Below are 16,087 nucleotides of genomic sequence, written 5' to 3' on the forward strand. Positions count from 1 at the left end.
GAATCCGTGTCACCTGGGCTAGTATCAATTCGCACTTTGTTCTAGTAACTAGTGTTTCAACCCCAGATATATGCTGTGAGAGCCTTTTTGTTGGACTCTTGGTAGTCCCTAAGGCTGGGATCCTACGAAGACTTGATCATGTGAATAAACTGATACAGATATAGCTTGGGGCCATTTGTGTGGGTAAAGGTCCCTCTGTGTATAAATGTCATAGACTGGAAAATGTTGTAGATTATTGAAGCTCCTGTTTTTATCACCAAGAGCCAATGTGGTTGCTCAGAAACTCCTGGGGTAGCAGAGGCTACTAGCAGGCTGGACTCATGCATGCTGGGGGACCCCTCACCCTAGGAGGTTGAAGCATGCTGCCATGGACAAGGGGTAATGGGTTCAAACTTAAACAGGGGAAGTTTAGATTGGATATAAGGAGTAAGTTCTTTACTGTAAGGGTGGTGAGGCACTGGAATGGGTTGCCCAGGGAAGCTGTGAATGCTCCATCCCTGGTGGCGTTCAAGGCCAGGCTGGATAGAGCCTTGGGCAACATGGTTTAGTGTGAGGTGTCCCTGCCCATGGCAGGGGGTTGGTACTGGATGATCTTAAGGTCCTTTCCAACCCTAACTGTTCTATGACTCTGTGATTCTATGTAGTGCCACTGCCAGCACCCAGTTCCTGGTATGTGCTCTCTGTATCATGCTGAGGTTAGGTAGCTGTGCTGCTGTGAGATCTCCCACCTCTAAAGCTTGAGCCTTTAGGAAAAGGCTGCTTAAGCAATATTGCCAGTGTGGAAAGAGCCCCCAGCACACTTACCATAAAGCAGTCTAACCTTGCTGTGGGGTAGAAGGACCTCAGCCTGCTCTATACTCTTCTCCTCAGGAGGAAGAGGAATCAGGACTTGAATCTGCTCTGAAGGCCAGGATCTCTAGAGCTTTCTCTGGAAACCAGTTTCAAAGGAAGAAACAGTAATAGGAATTGAGGAAAGAGAGATGTGTGTTTAGATGACAGTGAGTGAAACTGAAAAATAAACAGCCTGAGCTATGGAAGGATTCTCAGATGGTGCTTACTGCTCTCAGCCAGCTTGTTCTGTTTTGTGATGGTCTGAAAGCATTTTGAGACATAACCTCTCATCTAAAATTAAGAACTTAATTAATTACACAAATTTATGAGTAATCGTTCTTCTCACCAATTTTGTGATGTGTATTGGCGGGGTTCTGGAGCGTTCTGTAAGCAATGCAGATTACAGCAAATGGAGGGGGCAGGAGGACACTGCTGGCCCAAGCAGATTAGAAGGGTACATTTTTTGTCAGAAGACCAAATGCCCATGTACTAAGCATGCATATGTGCATGCACACATATGCACATAGAATAAAACTACATTTCTTTTGCTGGCAAGAGCTCACGAGCTAGACCAACTCCCAGCAATGTTGTGGTGCGCAGCCTGCTGGGAACGTGCCTTAGAAGGGGCTTCCCTTTCCAGAGTGTGCCATGAATCACATTTCAGCAGTGCAAGGGAAGCAGGCAGCCCTGCTCCTTCATGGTGCATCTTCTGTGTGGCAGCAGAAAGGCAAATAGGCTCACAAGGATATATTAGGCAGCTACACTTGTCAGCCTGGTATCCTGAGTATTTGCTAGCGGAAAGCTGGGAGATGGTTTGTATTCAGTTTTGTTGTGAGGGTGAAGGATTTGGTCAATTCAAAGCTCCTCATTTGTGTTTCTGGACACCTGGGTTTCCTGGTTAGATGCTGTCTGCTTGACTTCTTCCAACAGCCCACCCCTGCCCAGGAGAGGTTACAGGCTGCAGAGGAAGCAGGTGTGTGTGTTAGTCACCTACTACCACAAAGGCAAGGAAGTCAGTGCCCTGGTTCCCTGACTGAGGCCGTGCAGTCAATGCTCATGTTTAAAGCTATGAGGGATTTAGAGAAGGCTAGGAAATTCTCTGAGCACCGAAGTTCCTGCTGAAGGCCTAACATAGGGTTTTCCCCACTTAGCTTTCCATTGCATTTCGTTTCAGTTCTCACCCTCTGCCCCTCATATATAGAGTAATGCACTCGGCTCCGATCCTAACTGCTGACTACTCCCTATAAACCCAGGCCTTGCATTCTCACTGGGTCCTCCACACACTGCAGCTTCTTGTTTTTAATGCTAGTGGAGGCAAAGCTGAATTGTGCAAAATTGCTGGCCTATACCGAGATGTTTCAGTTGTGGGTTGGTGTTGTTTCTTCTTTCTTATTTGGCGATTGGCGGATGATATCGACATGGGCTCGCACTAAGGTGCAAGCCTTACCCTTGTGTAAGCTCATGCAGAAACCTGCTCAAATAAAAGCTGAATAAGCCATGTCATCAGGTTTGTGTGTGTTTGCTGATGTTTATTGTTTTCCCTAAAATGGTGGAAAAGGAAGTAGTATTTAAACTTGATTGAAACAAGTTAAAGTATCTGTGAATTCACTGGCTTTGAGCTGAATCTTGCAGTTTTGTACTCAGATACAGAGTTTGGCTTCTTGATGGGAAAACTAAAATTTATTGTCCTTAAAAACTACTCCTGCCCCCAGCTGAGATATGACAAAAATAGATGTTAAAATAATACACTTCTTTTTTTCTGGTTGGGCATGATGGATTTTAGTTTTCTGTGTGTGTGAGAAACAGAGATGCTTAAGCAATGCATGTTAGTAGAATAGATGTTTTTTGCATGTGATACTCACTTGGTATGATGTGGGGGCTTCCTATAATTATCCTATGCCTGTTGGAGTAGAAAAGTAAATTGGTTCTTTCAGACCAAGAGGAACTCAAGACTCATTTGTTGACAATGAACTATTTAGGAGCGTTGTCACCAAACCAGTGACACCACAGAATGTTCCCACTGAAAGAGCACTTGAGAATATGAATTGCAGTGGTTAAAAGCCATGCAAAATCACTCATAAGAAGCATAGAATAGGGAAATGGGAAACCTTGCTGTCTGCTGTTCTCACACTTTTTCCCCACTCTCCTCTCAGGACAGCTTTGTGAAGAACCACATTTCTCTCTCAGGGAAAGTAACAATTTAACACAGCAAGGAAAGAGGTTTTGCGATGTGCTACATAAAATGATGACGTATCACTCAACTAACATATGGTAAAGTGTTCTTAAATAGCCTCATCTTCCTGCATCAGCATTTCTAACATCAATAATTTTATTGGTAATAATGAGTGAGGTCTGAGATTTGTTGGAGGGGGATGGATGGCTACATCTGGGGAGAAAATATAAAGGGTATATGAAGTATGCTGATAGAAGAATGCTGAGGCAACATCACAATTACTGAGCTAAGAAATGTGCACTGATTTGCAGCTCCCAAACTGTTTTGAAAACATGAGGAACGTTGCCTTGAGAGTAGTTGCTGGTGCTTTAATGCATTGGGTTCCTAAGAGCTGGAGAACTCCCCAAGTGCCACAATCCAGGGTAAATCTAAACCTGACTTAAATGTTACTTTCTCCTGGAGCTCCTGTGGCTGCCCATACTGGTCACATGAAGTACTTTCTCTTGCAGTCAGTACAGCCTTTGAGAGAAGTTCTTCCCCACTGCTATATCATAGGTCTGGGCAAACCCAAGCCAGTCTTCCTTTCCAGTCAGATTCTTTCCAATCCAGGTCACACAACTTTCCTTTCACCTGAGCAGTCCTTTCAAGTTTTCCTTCTCTGCTCAGAACTGTGTGATTATCCTTGCATTAAAAAAAGATACCTTGAGAAATCACTTCATACAGTTAAAAAGCACTACTTTCCACTCTGAAAAGGGCCCACATGGGAACTCCAGCACAGGAATGACACAAGATTGTCTTTCAGCTACCAAAGTAATGTGAAAGAGTAGCCTGCAGCTGTGTAAGCAAATTGACCATCATTATAGGAATCCATGCATGGGTCAGTGATGATCTGTGGAGTAGTATCTGGCCTGTTTTGTGCAGGCAGTCTGCTTGGTGCTGAACTGGATGGGAACTTGCATATAGCTGTGAGATGGTTCAGCTATGGAAAAAGACGATGGAGCTGAAGAAACTTACTGTACTGCCAATATTAATATCATCTAGCCTTGGTAATGGCTAGAGATCTCCAAAGATGGGAATTTCTGAGACCTCTCCTTCCTTTAGTATTCTGCTGTTACCTCCTGTCCAAGTTGCTGAACCCAGGTGGTGATGGTCAGAAATGCCCTGCAGCTTTTCCAGTTGTTGGAATAGGTGGTGATGTGGTAAATGTGATTAATACGGAGAAATTAATTCTGGATTAGGTTGTAAGCTGCAGTGAAGGAGAATGGGGACACAGCAGAGAAAACTCATACCTTAGGCCAAGAGACTAAGCAGTGTGGTAGCAGGTGAAATTCATGGGAGGAGTACAAGCTGCTGCGTTGGCTTATTGGTCATCCAGTACTCCAAGCTCCTGACTAAACTCCTCATAGAAAAAGTTGTAAGAAGCATTCATGTGACCACCTCCCTGACAAGAGAAGCATGATCTCCCAAACATGGGCGTATTGCTGCAGGGAGGTTTGATCAACACAGGGAAAAAAGATAATGTCTTAATATTGATGATAAACTCCTCTGCTGGTCTTGAGAGCAAATGGTTCCGTTGAATAAGGAATGCCCTCACCTACTGGCATTATTATGGCAGCTATTGCAGGCTGCAGCCCAACCTGGCTAACAAAACCTGCTCAAGAGGAGGGGTGAGGACATGGGTGGTGGGTGAGCCTATTCTCTGTGCAGTGCCACACCATTTACATAATCCAGTCTGGCTTGTTTAAAACCAGGTCTGTAGGAGCAGCCATCACAGCAGTTACTGGGGCTCAAGGAAAGATCCAAGGATTTTTAGCAGGCAGAGTTGTTTTCTTTCTGCACCTCTGTGAACTCACCAGAGCCTGAATACAACTCAGAAGAAATGCCAGACTGGGGAATGTGCTGCACCAGGTTTGTGTGCTACAGAGTTGTTAACAGGGCCTTAGAGATCTCGGAATAAGGCTCTTGGTTTGAATGCATTTCCTTGACTATCAGACACAGCATCTCTGGTTCCCAGAGACCACTCTACTCAGCTCAGTGCTAAAAGTGCTTTTTAACACCAAAGCTGCTGTGTTCCCACGCCTGTTGCTGTCATGAGGGAGGCCAGTCTTAAACAATAGCAGAGGAATAAAGAATAGCCTCACTAATCGATATCCTGCCTAGACGCTGAGTCAGGTGGCAGCTTGTGCCTCTTGAAAATTCCTGCATTGTTCCTCATTTTTCGTTTGACTGGGGGTAAATTTTTATCTTTAAGGAAAGAAAACACATGGTACCAACTGCCTCTGCCAGTTATATGCTCCACTGGTCCCTTCTCACCCACCCGCACTAAGTTGTGGTGTCTTTGTCCTGTGGTAGCCTCCAGCAGTGAGGGACATAGATAGGATGTGCTAGTTTGGACTTTGAGCTGAGTGAGATGTGCTGTGGTTGGGACATGGTGGCAGTGGTCATAGGGCTCCTTAAGTCACATACATCTGCAAGGCTTTGGAGAACAAAATTTTTCACACCTCCATCTTCGTAGGTGTGAATTTATGTTCATATTTAAGTGATTAGTATTAAAATGGTCAGAAGGCAAGGATGCAGGCACAGGTTCCCAGAAAATTTCTCCATATATGAGTGTTTGAAGCCTGGCAGGATGCTAGGACAGCCTGTGTGCGAACAGACATTTGGAAAATTGACAACAGCGATATTTGCTTAAACAAACTGCAAGATCCTACAGCAAGATCCACCTCAGCTGCACTAAAAACATTTTCCAGAAGGAGAATGGGGCCAGGGTGGCTTTCCATACTATCTGAATGTCAGAGGGTCTGTGTGGACATTTCATTCAGCTCCTGTCATCCTTGAGCATCACGCCAGGGCTCCCCTCACCAGCTGGTACCAAGAGCAGGCTGTGCCTCTGCTCATTCCCCTAGCCATGAGACCTGCATCAAAGGATGCAGAAGAGAAAGGTCAGAGATGGCTCAGGGGTTTCATCAAGGCTGGGGGTCCCTAGGAAATCTTTGTAGCTCTTTGGCACTGGTTGCCTTCTGCTAGAAGGCCTCAGCGGGGTGGGGAGGGAACCTTGCTGTGCTGCCAGGCAGGAACTCTTGGAGCTGGAAAGGGAACTGGTAAGGGTAACATTTGTGTAGATGTGAGATAAGAGCTGACCCCAAACTGAACTCCCTCAGGCTCAAACAAGGTAAGGAGTCTGCTTGTGAAAATGCTGGGGGGAAGCCTGCCAGACCAGCAAACTTGCTGCTCTCACCTAGGGCTGGGAGCAGAGACTGAACAACCCTCCATGAGGTCCATGAGGAGCTTGCTAGGTATGTAACTGAGATACCTGGGGCCTGGTGGCACAGAGGAATAAGGAGCTGAGGATGGCCTTGCCCCAGGCTTTGTCCTGAGGGGTGGAGGTGGAGGGAGAAATAGAAATTACAGACAAAGATGAAATAATTTCTGATTAAGTAAATAAAGTAGAAATACCATCTACTAGATACTTGAGCAGGGCCTTAATCACATAGCCTGTGACTATTGCTTTCAGATATCCCTACAGGAATATACATTACAGATATTGTTGCAGCCTCTTCCGCCTGTGCAAATATGAAGAGGGCAGATCCACAGCTAAGTGGCCTTAGATGGTCTTCCTGTACTGGCAGTCTGTTTCTTCTGGGAAAGAAACATCTCCCTTTAACAGTATTCCTGTGTCTCTTGGGAGCCTCAGATCTGTTTTGCGCAGCACAGGAAGCAGTGCCTGCCAACGAAAGCAAGGTATGGCATGGTGAGAGTTGGCCTGGCCCTGAGATCATGCTCTCAGCATTAAACCCTACGTGATTGCTCTTCCAGGAGCGAGGATGAGGCTCTGTCTGTGCTGCCTACCACTTGCAAGATGCATTGGTGGGATATGGAATCTGAATGAGTAGAGAAAGACTCTTCTTGCCCCTGGTATCTTTATGAAGACTAGGAAACAGAAGGTATGGGTATCTCAGAAGGTGTTTTCCAGTGGGTGTATACCAGGAAGCAGCATCTTTCTCTTCTTTCTTTGTGGAGAGAGTCTAAATTTGGGGTACCAGAAAAATGGCAAGAAACAGCTTGCCTGGTTAAATCGTTGGTGCATCACAGGCAGGGCCTCTCTGGAGGTGAACTTGGAATTTCTTTCAAACCCAGGCTTCTTTGCTGAGGCTGCTGGCAAGGACTTCATTGGCACCAGCTGGGAAAGGGAATAGTTGTGGCAACCACACCTGCCCCATGGGAATATAATGGAGTCCTTTAGCTATTGCAATGGCTGCCTGTTAGCGGTGCTCTGATTAGTTGGTAGCTCTCCAAAGCAGCATTGCTTGGGCTACTGAGCCTCAGCTGTGGTAGCTCAGGGAGTGGGAGCATCCTTGGTACATGTATGGAGCCTTGTTACGGAGGTTGTGGAAGAGATTCCCGAGTTTCAGGTTGTTTTGAAACACTCTGATAAGTGTGGTAACTTAGGCTATCTCTGCTGTTACTATGGGGAGTTAATAGTCACCATGAGGGATGGAGAGAGGGTGTTTTGGCTCTAACAGCACGTATTGCCCTGTGATGTGGTTAAGCCTACAGCTTGCTGACTGCGTTTGTGGTTCCAGCTTAGGGACTGTGGTTGAACAAAAGAAATACATTTCTTACAAGCTTCTTCACCTGCCCTTGAAAACTTGGTGGAAAAAGAAATGTTAGACACAGCACGTTTCCCAAGCCCTGGGGCTTGCCTGTACAGGGGGCTAATCTCTGTGGGGTGTATGACAACCATGCTGCTGGGGGCTCTGCCCTGCTCTAGGGAGCATGTGTGAATCTTGCCTGGGAAGGCAGTAACTTCAGAGAGCAGATCTTTCTGGGAGGGAGTGGTATGGAGGAACAGAAGCAACCAGCCTGCCCCTCCATCAGCATGGTTGAGCAGTGAAAAATCTCTTTAATGCTTGCTATGGATAACCCGTAGTGCTTTAATAAGAAAAGATTTGTCCCCTGTAGGCCTGATGCTGTGACAGCTTCCAGTGGAGATGAGCTGGCTGGCTAGACGGGAGGCTGCCTACAGGAAAGAGGGTGAAAGGTGCTGCCTGCCAAAGTAGCGGTTGGTGAGAAGGCGACTGTGCTGCACAGCGTCAGCGCACACATGATGGGTGGAGAAGCGTGAGCCCGGCTTCAATCCTTGTCAATGGCACCTCGTTGACTTTTAACGCTTCCTTATCGTGTCTGCGCTCACCTCCTAGCAGCGCTGATAAAATGCCATCGCTGGTGTAATCTCCTGAGCAGCTCTGCAGAAAGGGTTGCAGAGCATGGGAAGCTGGATCGCCTGCAGCCAGCAACCGGCATGGGATTCCGGTCCAGAGCAAGGTAACAAAGGAAGGGCCCTAACCTGAGGCAAAGGGAGGGCAGAGTAATCTCCTAGTCCTGTGGAGTACCAGGTGTGCTGTTATGACTGGCACAGCAGAACGTAAATGCTGTGTTAGAGCAGGGGTTTGCAGAAGCTGGGATAGCTGTTACTTTTCTATTCCTAGTGGAGTTGGAAATGTAAGCCACCTGAAGTGATTGCAATATGTTAGTACCCAGAGCTATAAACAATAGAGTTATGATAATGGGAAGGAATGTACAGGGGTTTTGTTGTCTTTCCTTTTTTCCAGGACTAGCTTATTTCTCTCTCTTGGGGTATTAAACACCTAAGTAGTTCTTGTGCAAATCTTAATTATCACTAAAAAAAGAGTATTATTTTTCAACATGTAACTGCTACCTGCAGGCCCACAGCAATCTTTAAAGCTATATCTAATTATTATTATTTTGTTTTTTTACAGGCAAGCAACCTGCAGCGATACCTTTGGGAAGGTCCTCTTTATGGTTGTGAACTGAGGACCCCTGAATATAAACCAGTAAGAAACTACTGAGTAGGTATGTTATTTTTAGAACCTGTAACTGGGGCCAAACTGGTGTACAGTATCCTGCCACTACAGGAGAACAACAAAACTTGCCAGGGAACTGTGTGGAAGGAACAACTTTCCTTCTGAGTGAGAAATCTGGATGTTTAGGAATGCTTTTTTTTTGTTTGTTTCATTCTGGATCCCACACTGGGTGTCTTTTTTCCTGAGCTGGAGGAAACTCCTGATGCAAAAATTCCTTGCTGGAGAAAAACTTCGGATGACTTTATCAAAAGAACTTGGGACCAAAGTCCTTCACTTTTTTAATGGCTGAATTTTTGATTTGAGCTTCACTGGTTCAAGCATTTCAAATGATGAAAGGTGAAACAAGGGACTTCTCCAGCGGGAGGAATTGTCATTAACAACAGAAGCTTCCAGTGAAATCTATGAACTGTTTCACTTTGACTTGCTGTTTTATTTTCCCATCTACTTAGAAAATAGGCTTATGCAGTTCTGGGTGTATTGTTTTCTTCTTGGGCTACAGCTTTACTCAATACTATGTTATTCATTGAATGTTATTATCCTGTATCCCTCATGAAGCACTAGTCTTGTAATCATTCCTGTAATCACTTCCACATGCTGCAAACTTGCTGAATGGAACAAACTCCTTCCTCATTCCCTGTATTCACATTGTCTTTGCCAAATTCTTCCTCTTTAGTACTTGCTTGAATACCTTGAAGTTTATTTTCAGTATCAGAATACCAAAGTTGTTCTCATAGGAATATTTAGTGTTGTCCCAGCCACCTTTAGCAGTCTCTTACTTTTCACACCCCTAGCTTTGATATTTCTTGTGCTTTTGAACTGTTCTGCCCCTCTGCTTTCATCTTTTGTTTCTGTCCAACATCTTGTACTAACATCTCTTTATTCCAGCATCTCCCCATTTCTCCAGTCTTCTATCATCCCCAACCAACATCTGGGATTTGATGTGTGGGAAACCCAGGCCTTTTCCCAAGGCCATCTCTCTTCATCACCCCAGCACTTCCGCTATTCTTCCTGACAGTGACATCCCGATTACTGCACATTTTACTGTATCCAAGCTCTGTCTTGCATATGGGCCTGTCAAATCTCACCATTTTTTCCTCTAAACCCTGACTTTTTTCCTATGCTGCCTAAGTGAAAAGCTCAGTTGTCCTCAGTTATGGCAGTGTTGCTTGCAGTCCCCTGCCTCCCGAGTCCTGCTCCATTACACTTGTCATTCTTCAGCTTCATATTCCTTCTGTGGCTTCTCTGTCAGGTTTCAGCCACCCCATGTGCACTCTGTATGTCCTCATTTCATGGCTGTCTGCTATCCCCTCATGCTTGCCATCCTCCTGAGTGGTGTTTAACCACTTATTGTACTTCCTGACTCTTTCTGCATCTCCTTGCTCACTATTATGCTTCTTTCAAAGCCTTAAAAATGTCTTTTCCTGCATTTTTTAACATATTTTTTTCCCTCTCTTGGCCCTGTTAGGCAGGATCAGGAGCACAAAACCTTGGAGACAGTAAACACCTAATTCCCCTTGAAATGACTACTGGTTATCTGCCCATCTAGGAGTTAGGCAGCTGAATACTGTTTAGGTATTTCTATACCAGTGTGCATCCACTAATTGCTCTTGAGACTAGTACTTATATTGCCTACACTGCTAATGCCACCTCACTCTGGAGGTCTGTGGTGTCTGTCAGTAATGGCCCTGAAGCCTGCATTTGGTAACAGCCTGAGGAACTTGGTATCTAGTTCTTGCTTCAGTCCACTGGGATCCATAAGCAAGCTGTCCCTCTGCCTATCTCTCTGTCAGGGCCTGATCTCATACAGGTTTTCAGAGAAGGCATTCCAGATCAATTGGTGCATAATGCAGGGCTGTTGTGATAAGTATCTAAGACCAGGAACTGAATGATCAGATTCACCTTCCTTCTTTTCTTGTAGGATGGGAAACGCAACCTAGACCCTCACCTCTGAAATCGACTGTTTGTAGAGATGGAGGCAGCTATGATGTTGAAGCTTGCTCAGTCTGTCAGTGGAGCTTATGAAAGGAAGTGCATGTGATTTTAGGGTAAGCTGTCATGGTGGTAAAAAGTGGGGCTGTGTTTCCTTTATGTCTTTCTGGTAATCTCCCCATGTAAGACCAAGACCTAACATTCACACTTTATCTAGCTGTCTGCTTGTTGTTCTTTGCAATTTTAAATAGCTTCCATGTCAGATTTGAGTGAATTTCATCCTAGAATGTGATCCAGCCTGAAGGCCAGAGCAGTTTGCCAAAAAACAGGAGGTCAAAGGGATAAAGCATTAAACTTGATTTCTTTCTTTCTTGTTTTTTGCCTCCATTCTAGTACAATATCCTAATTAGTCACCACTGGGCCATGTCACCACCAGCCTGGCCTGCTATAGTTGTTTTTTCTGGAGTGCTTGTTGATAAAACCCCCTGCGTTGAGTACTTACACCATGAAAGATAGGAAGGTGGTGAGATCCATTTTGAGATGGATACCCCTGCTACACACAGCTGTGAGATACCCGTGTGCTCCTGAAGTCATGGCCTCTGTCAGTGTTTTCCCAAAGGCATCTGATGTGGTGTTCCCTTGAGGGTGCTGGTATTTGCTGGTGCTCTTCTAAGGTACTCAGCACCAGCCCCCTCCACTATTTGTGCAGTGTGCAGCAATGAGGGGATGTGAGCTACTAGCTGAGCTGCTCCTGCAGTCAGCACTAACCAGCTCACATTTGCTGCAGATCTGGTGTAACAGTTCATTGTGCCAGCAAAATAGAAAGGAGGAAAGAAAAAGGGAATAGAGAAAATAAAAAGCAAGGCATAGAGATAATGAAAGTGGGGGAGTACTTCTGATATTGTAACCGTACCAGACTTAGGTTTCTCTAGCTCCATCTGGGCTTTGTTAAAAATGAGGCTAGTTAGCAGCTGCAGATATGAATGTAAGAACTGACAGGGGAATGAGAGAAGCTATGAGAAAGCCATGAATTACGTAGGTTCTCTTAGAGATCTTTTGTGGAGGGCTTAGAAGTAGCAGTTTTCAAATTGTGGCCTACTGGTTGCTCGTATCAGGTGATTGGGATGCTGTGGAAGGTGGGAGGAGGGTGCAGCAAGCAAGATGCAAGATATGTCTTCAATCAGGAAAGGGGGAGAACTTGGAGAATGGTTTACTGGAACTGCTGGAGGATGATGGTATAGCTCGAAGAAAGATGTAGCTTAGGAGTAGATGCTAATTTTGTATAAAGGGGGATGGAGATTCATGTAGCTAAGAATAAATGAGTTTATGGAAAGGATACTGGTGGTTATTTGGTAACCAGGAGCTTAAGTGATCAAAGAGGTTTAGTAAGCCCTTCTGACTTTGCCTTGCCCTTCCAGAAATATATCATGGCTATGTGGAAGGTCACCTCCCACCCATTCTTAGACGTTAAGTGCCCACTTTGGTATAGGTGGCCTATCAGATTGCATAGGCTGGGTAAACACTGGGATATATGATAGTACATTTGCTGAGCTGCAGGATATAAAGGTAAGGTTGATAACTGGAATGCCAAGATATTTGTGAGGGGAGGCAGGATTCTTGGTCTCCTCAGCTGCTTGCCCTCAAAATGGAAGAAGAAAGAATTTGAAATTCCAGAAGTCTTTGCAGGCTCCAGGCTATAAACAGGCTCTTCCTGTATGAAGCAGTAAGGATCTAACAGTAATCAGGAGATGTCTGCTTTTCCATACAGGCCTAATGCTACTGGTATATACTCTTGTGAGGGGGGTGAAGCCCATCAGTCAGGGGTGACAGGAGTGCCCAGTGCTACTGATGTGGATCATCCAGGAAGATTGTATTGAAGACAGAGTTATGGGGTAAAGAAGAAATGAAAGTGCAGTCAACCCGAAGCAGGGGAAGACAGAAAGGTGAAGGAATCAAAAACCAAAAGAAAGATGGAAAGAAGAAAATAATTAGGAAAAGGTTAGCGTAAGTATTGGCAGCATGTTGTACAGCAGAGAAGTGTCCTTACCATTGAATACGCTTCATAAATACTGTATTTTTTTTTCAGCTAGCTAGGCTGAGGGCCTCTGTGGGGTCAAGTATGCAAATGATGGGTCCCCAAGTCCTGCTGCTCCTCCAAATTCAATGAAAGTAGAATTTATCCCCTAGATAACTATTCTGAATTTATCTGGGAGCTGTGCCTCTAGCAGGGTCTGGATCCTCTGTATCAGATCTCTGTGTAAGTCTGTATTCCCAAAAGTAATGTGAAGGAAAATATGACCACAGGAATGTATTTGCTATTTTACTTTATGGATCACCAGGCAAGTGTCATATGCAATAGTCATGGATGCTCTGTTTATTCCCTTCTCTCTTGCTAGCTTAAATGCAATGGTCCTGCAGCTTGGGTCTCTGAAGAAGAGGCTCTTTGCGTTACATATCTTCATGTTGTGTCACCATCAGCCGCAGCTATACCTTGGGGTGTAGAGTATGCAAATGTTGCTGTTTGGAAGCGTTTGTAAGACACTGCTCTGTGTTTCCTGGTCCTAGTCAAGAGACTAAAGTGATGGTTACTGAAAGTTTAATATCCAGTAGCGTGTTGCAAGGGCTGGTGTTTCCTGACAGCAATGACTACTATTTCACTCTATAAGCACATCTCTGCTTCCAGTCAGAAACACCAAACCTGAGCAGGCTGGAGTCTCTCTAGCTTCCTCTCTGGTGTGTGTCTGAAGTGGATGGGCAAACTGCTTGGATGATGCAGGAAACCTAAGTGTTCCTCATGGCTAAAGTGAAATTTTCTAGGAAGTAGGTTGTTCTCACATCAGTTGGCTATGACAGTGGGGGAAAGTGCCTCTCCAGGAAGGATCTGTGTCACTTGGACCTTTCGTTTATACTGAGCAAAGCCACTGGATTTCATACGTTCTTCTACAGTGACCCTACAATAAAACAGGAAAGATCAGACACTGTAGAAAAAGACAGCTGGGACTCTGTCCCACATGGGGAAGCTGTACAGTAAGATATGAGACCCTTGAGCCCTTCTCCTCCCTGGGATGGAATAATCCACCTTTTTTCATCATGAATCTTAATAGCCAAGGATGTCGCCTCAACTCATTCATTAGCTAGCCAGTGTCACTATGATTAGGGGTTAAGTAGTTAATCTTCAAAAATCCCTTGGAAGCAGAGAATCCATATATTTGCTTATTTGTAATTTGTCTACTACCCCTGAGGCAATCAGGCATGGGAATTCAGTCCCATGTTTGTGTATTTAACAACTGAAAAGAAGATGTATATATGCAGCAGTATATTTATATAGTATATATTTTATATTATAGTATATATATGCAACAGTATAAAGAAAAGCTTTGACTGTCTAACCTCCTATTTCACCTTCCCTGTTGCATGCTGTGCATCTTCTTGGTGCCCAGCCCTGCAAAAACAGGTAGCCTGTGTTTTAGTGTGCATTGATACTACCTCCCATGACACAGGATGAAGTTAAGCATGTTTGTAAGCTTGCTTTTGTCCTGGACAGAGAAGAAGACTACTCTTTCTTAATTAAAGGCCCACTTATGGTAGGCCCTACAGAAACATGTATCAAATGATAACTTTACCTTAAAGCAGTTACAGCCAGATCACCCAAGGTAGACTGAGCCAGGAGTACACAGTGCAGGTACAGTGCTTTTAGAGATGTTTGTTGTTCCAGTTTCTTGCAATGCAGACATGAGAATTTTTCAGGAAGAAATGTCAGTCCTCCAAATGGATGGAGATGTGTAACTGCAAGTGGGAATAAGCATTGTGAAGTTGGTCATTTGTGTCTGTATGCTACTGAACTCTACCATCAATGATCTGCAAAATAGTCATGGATCAGTAGGGATGACTCAAAAATCAGTAAGCTAGCAAAACCCCCAAACAGTACTGCAATAGTCAGATCACTCAGAAAGCTGGGGCCAAGTATAACATTAACTGCTGTAAGTCACATGTCAAAGAATAAGGATACAGGCAGTGTTTATCAGCTGGCAAGATTGCCTCGGGAAGCAGTGACAGGGCAGAAGTAGGGGCTGGTGTGCAGCTCACTGTCTGACAACAGAATTCCAGGATGATGCTGTAGCTGTGGGAATTCATGTAGCTTTCAGTAAATAACTTCAAGATGAATAGCTCTAGGAGAGGCTGAGCACGTGTGTCATTTAGCACTAACATGGTCACTTCCCATGTACTCTATGTAGTGCTTTTGTTGGTGGTTCCTGGATGGAAGAGATTTCAAGGACAATGCCCAAGGGTGTTAAAGAGTTGGAAATGTGCCTTCCAGTGAAAGAGGTTGAAGAGTTGACAGGAAAAGGGAAGCTGAAGGCTAATGTTTTTCACTGTCTACATATACTTACATGGGAAACAAAGTTTCTGTGATCCAGCAGGCTGAAGGGTAATAAGATTACAAAACTGGAATTTGAAGGGAAAACAAGTCATATGAGAGAAAGCATATTTTTTTTTAACATTGTAATTAACCACTACAACAATCACAGAGGGTTGGGGAGGATCCTCCACAGGAGGCTTTTAAATTGTGGCTGGATTCTTGTCAGTAAGTGGATCTTTGCAGAGATGGGATGTATTCTGCTGAGTCTTCTGGCCCAGGTTTTTGAAGGTGTGGGTCTAGATGATCACAGCAGTTCTTTCTGGCATTACAGCTGGAGGGTGGCCCACTGTTGGCAGCTATGGGGTTGAGAGTTGGGACCTCAGGGTGAGAGCAGAAGGCATCCCCTCACAACCCAAGGCATTACTCATTTTCACCCTGCCCTGTGCAAGCAGTCTGCAAACAGCCAAACCACATCTCTGTCCCTCTTTGAAGTTTCAAATGCTATTGCTCCAGTAAGCAGCATTGCTCCCCTTCATTCCTGTTTCCCATGTAACCATCTACCCTGTTCCCATTCCATGACATTGGCAGCAACCTCCACCACTAAAAGACCACTGATGATGTTGGGTGGAGGTTAGCACCAACGTTTCAAAGAGCTGCCACTAGTCCCTTGTCTCAGAGCACTGCTCCACTGTCTGTGGCGGCACCCATGGGTCTGGCTGTCTGGTGGTCCAGGGTGGGACAAGTCAGAGTCCCTAGTGAGAACAACCAGGCACCATCTTCACTGGGAGAAGAGGGCATGGGTTAGATGCAGGCCTCCACCTGAACTTGGAGTGTTTGGTTCACCTTTTTATAGGATTGTGCTGCAGTGGTATCCCAAAGTAGATGAGGCTTCATTAGTGTCCACTTAGG

General features: G+C 44.9%; 1 protein-coding gene across 1 annotated transcript in view; it reads left to right on the forward strand.

Annotated features, from left to right (window-relative positions):
* The first annotated feature begins 8,805 nt into the window (after nucleotides 1-8,805).
* GJA8 (gap junction protein alpha 8) overlaps nucleotides 8,806-16,087 on the forward strand; it is a 29,201-nt gene continuing 21,919 nt past the window's right edge. Inside the window, exon 1 of the mRNA XM_062614676.1 lies at nucleotides 8,806-8,878. The gene's annotated coding sequence lies outside the window, so the exon portion shown is untranslated. The remainder of the gene's footprint in view (nucleotides 8,879-16,087) is intronic.

Source organism: Pezoporus occidentalis, unplaced genomic scaffold (assembly GCF_034315485.1).
Source record: "Pezoporus occidentalis ecotype Australia unplaced genomic scaffold, CSIRO_AGI_Poc_V1 ctg177, whole genome shotgun sequence".
Lineage (NCBI taxonomy): Eukaryota > Metazoa > Chordata > Aves > Psittaciformes > Psittacidae > Pezoporus > Pezoporus occidentalis.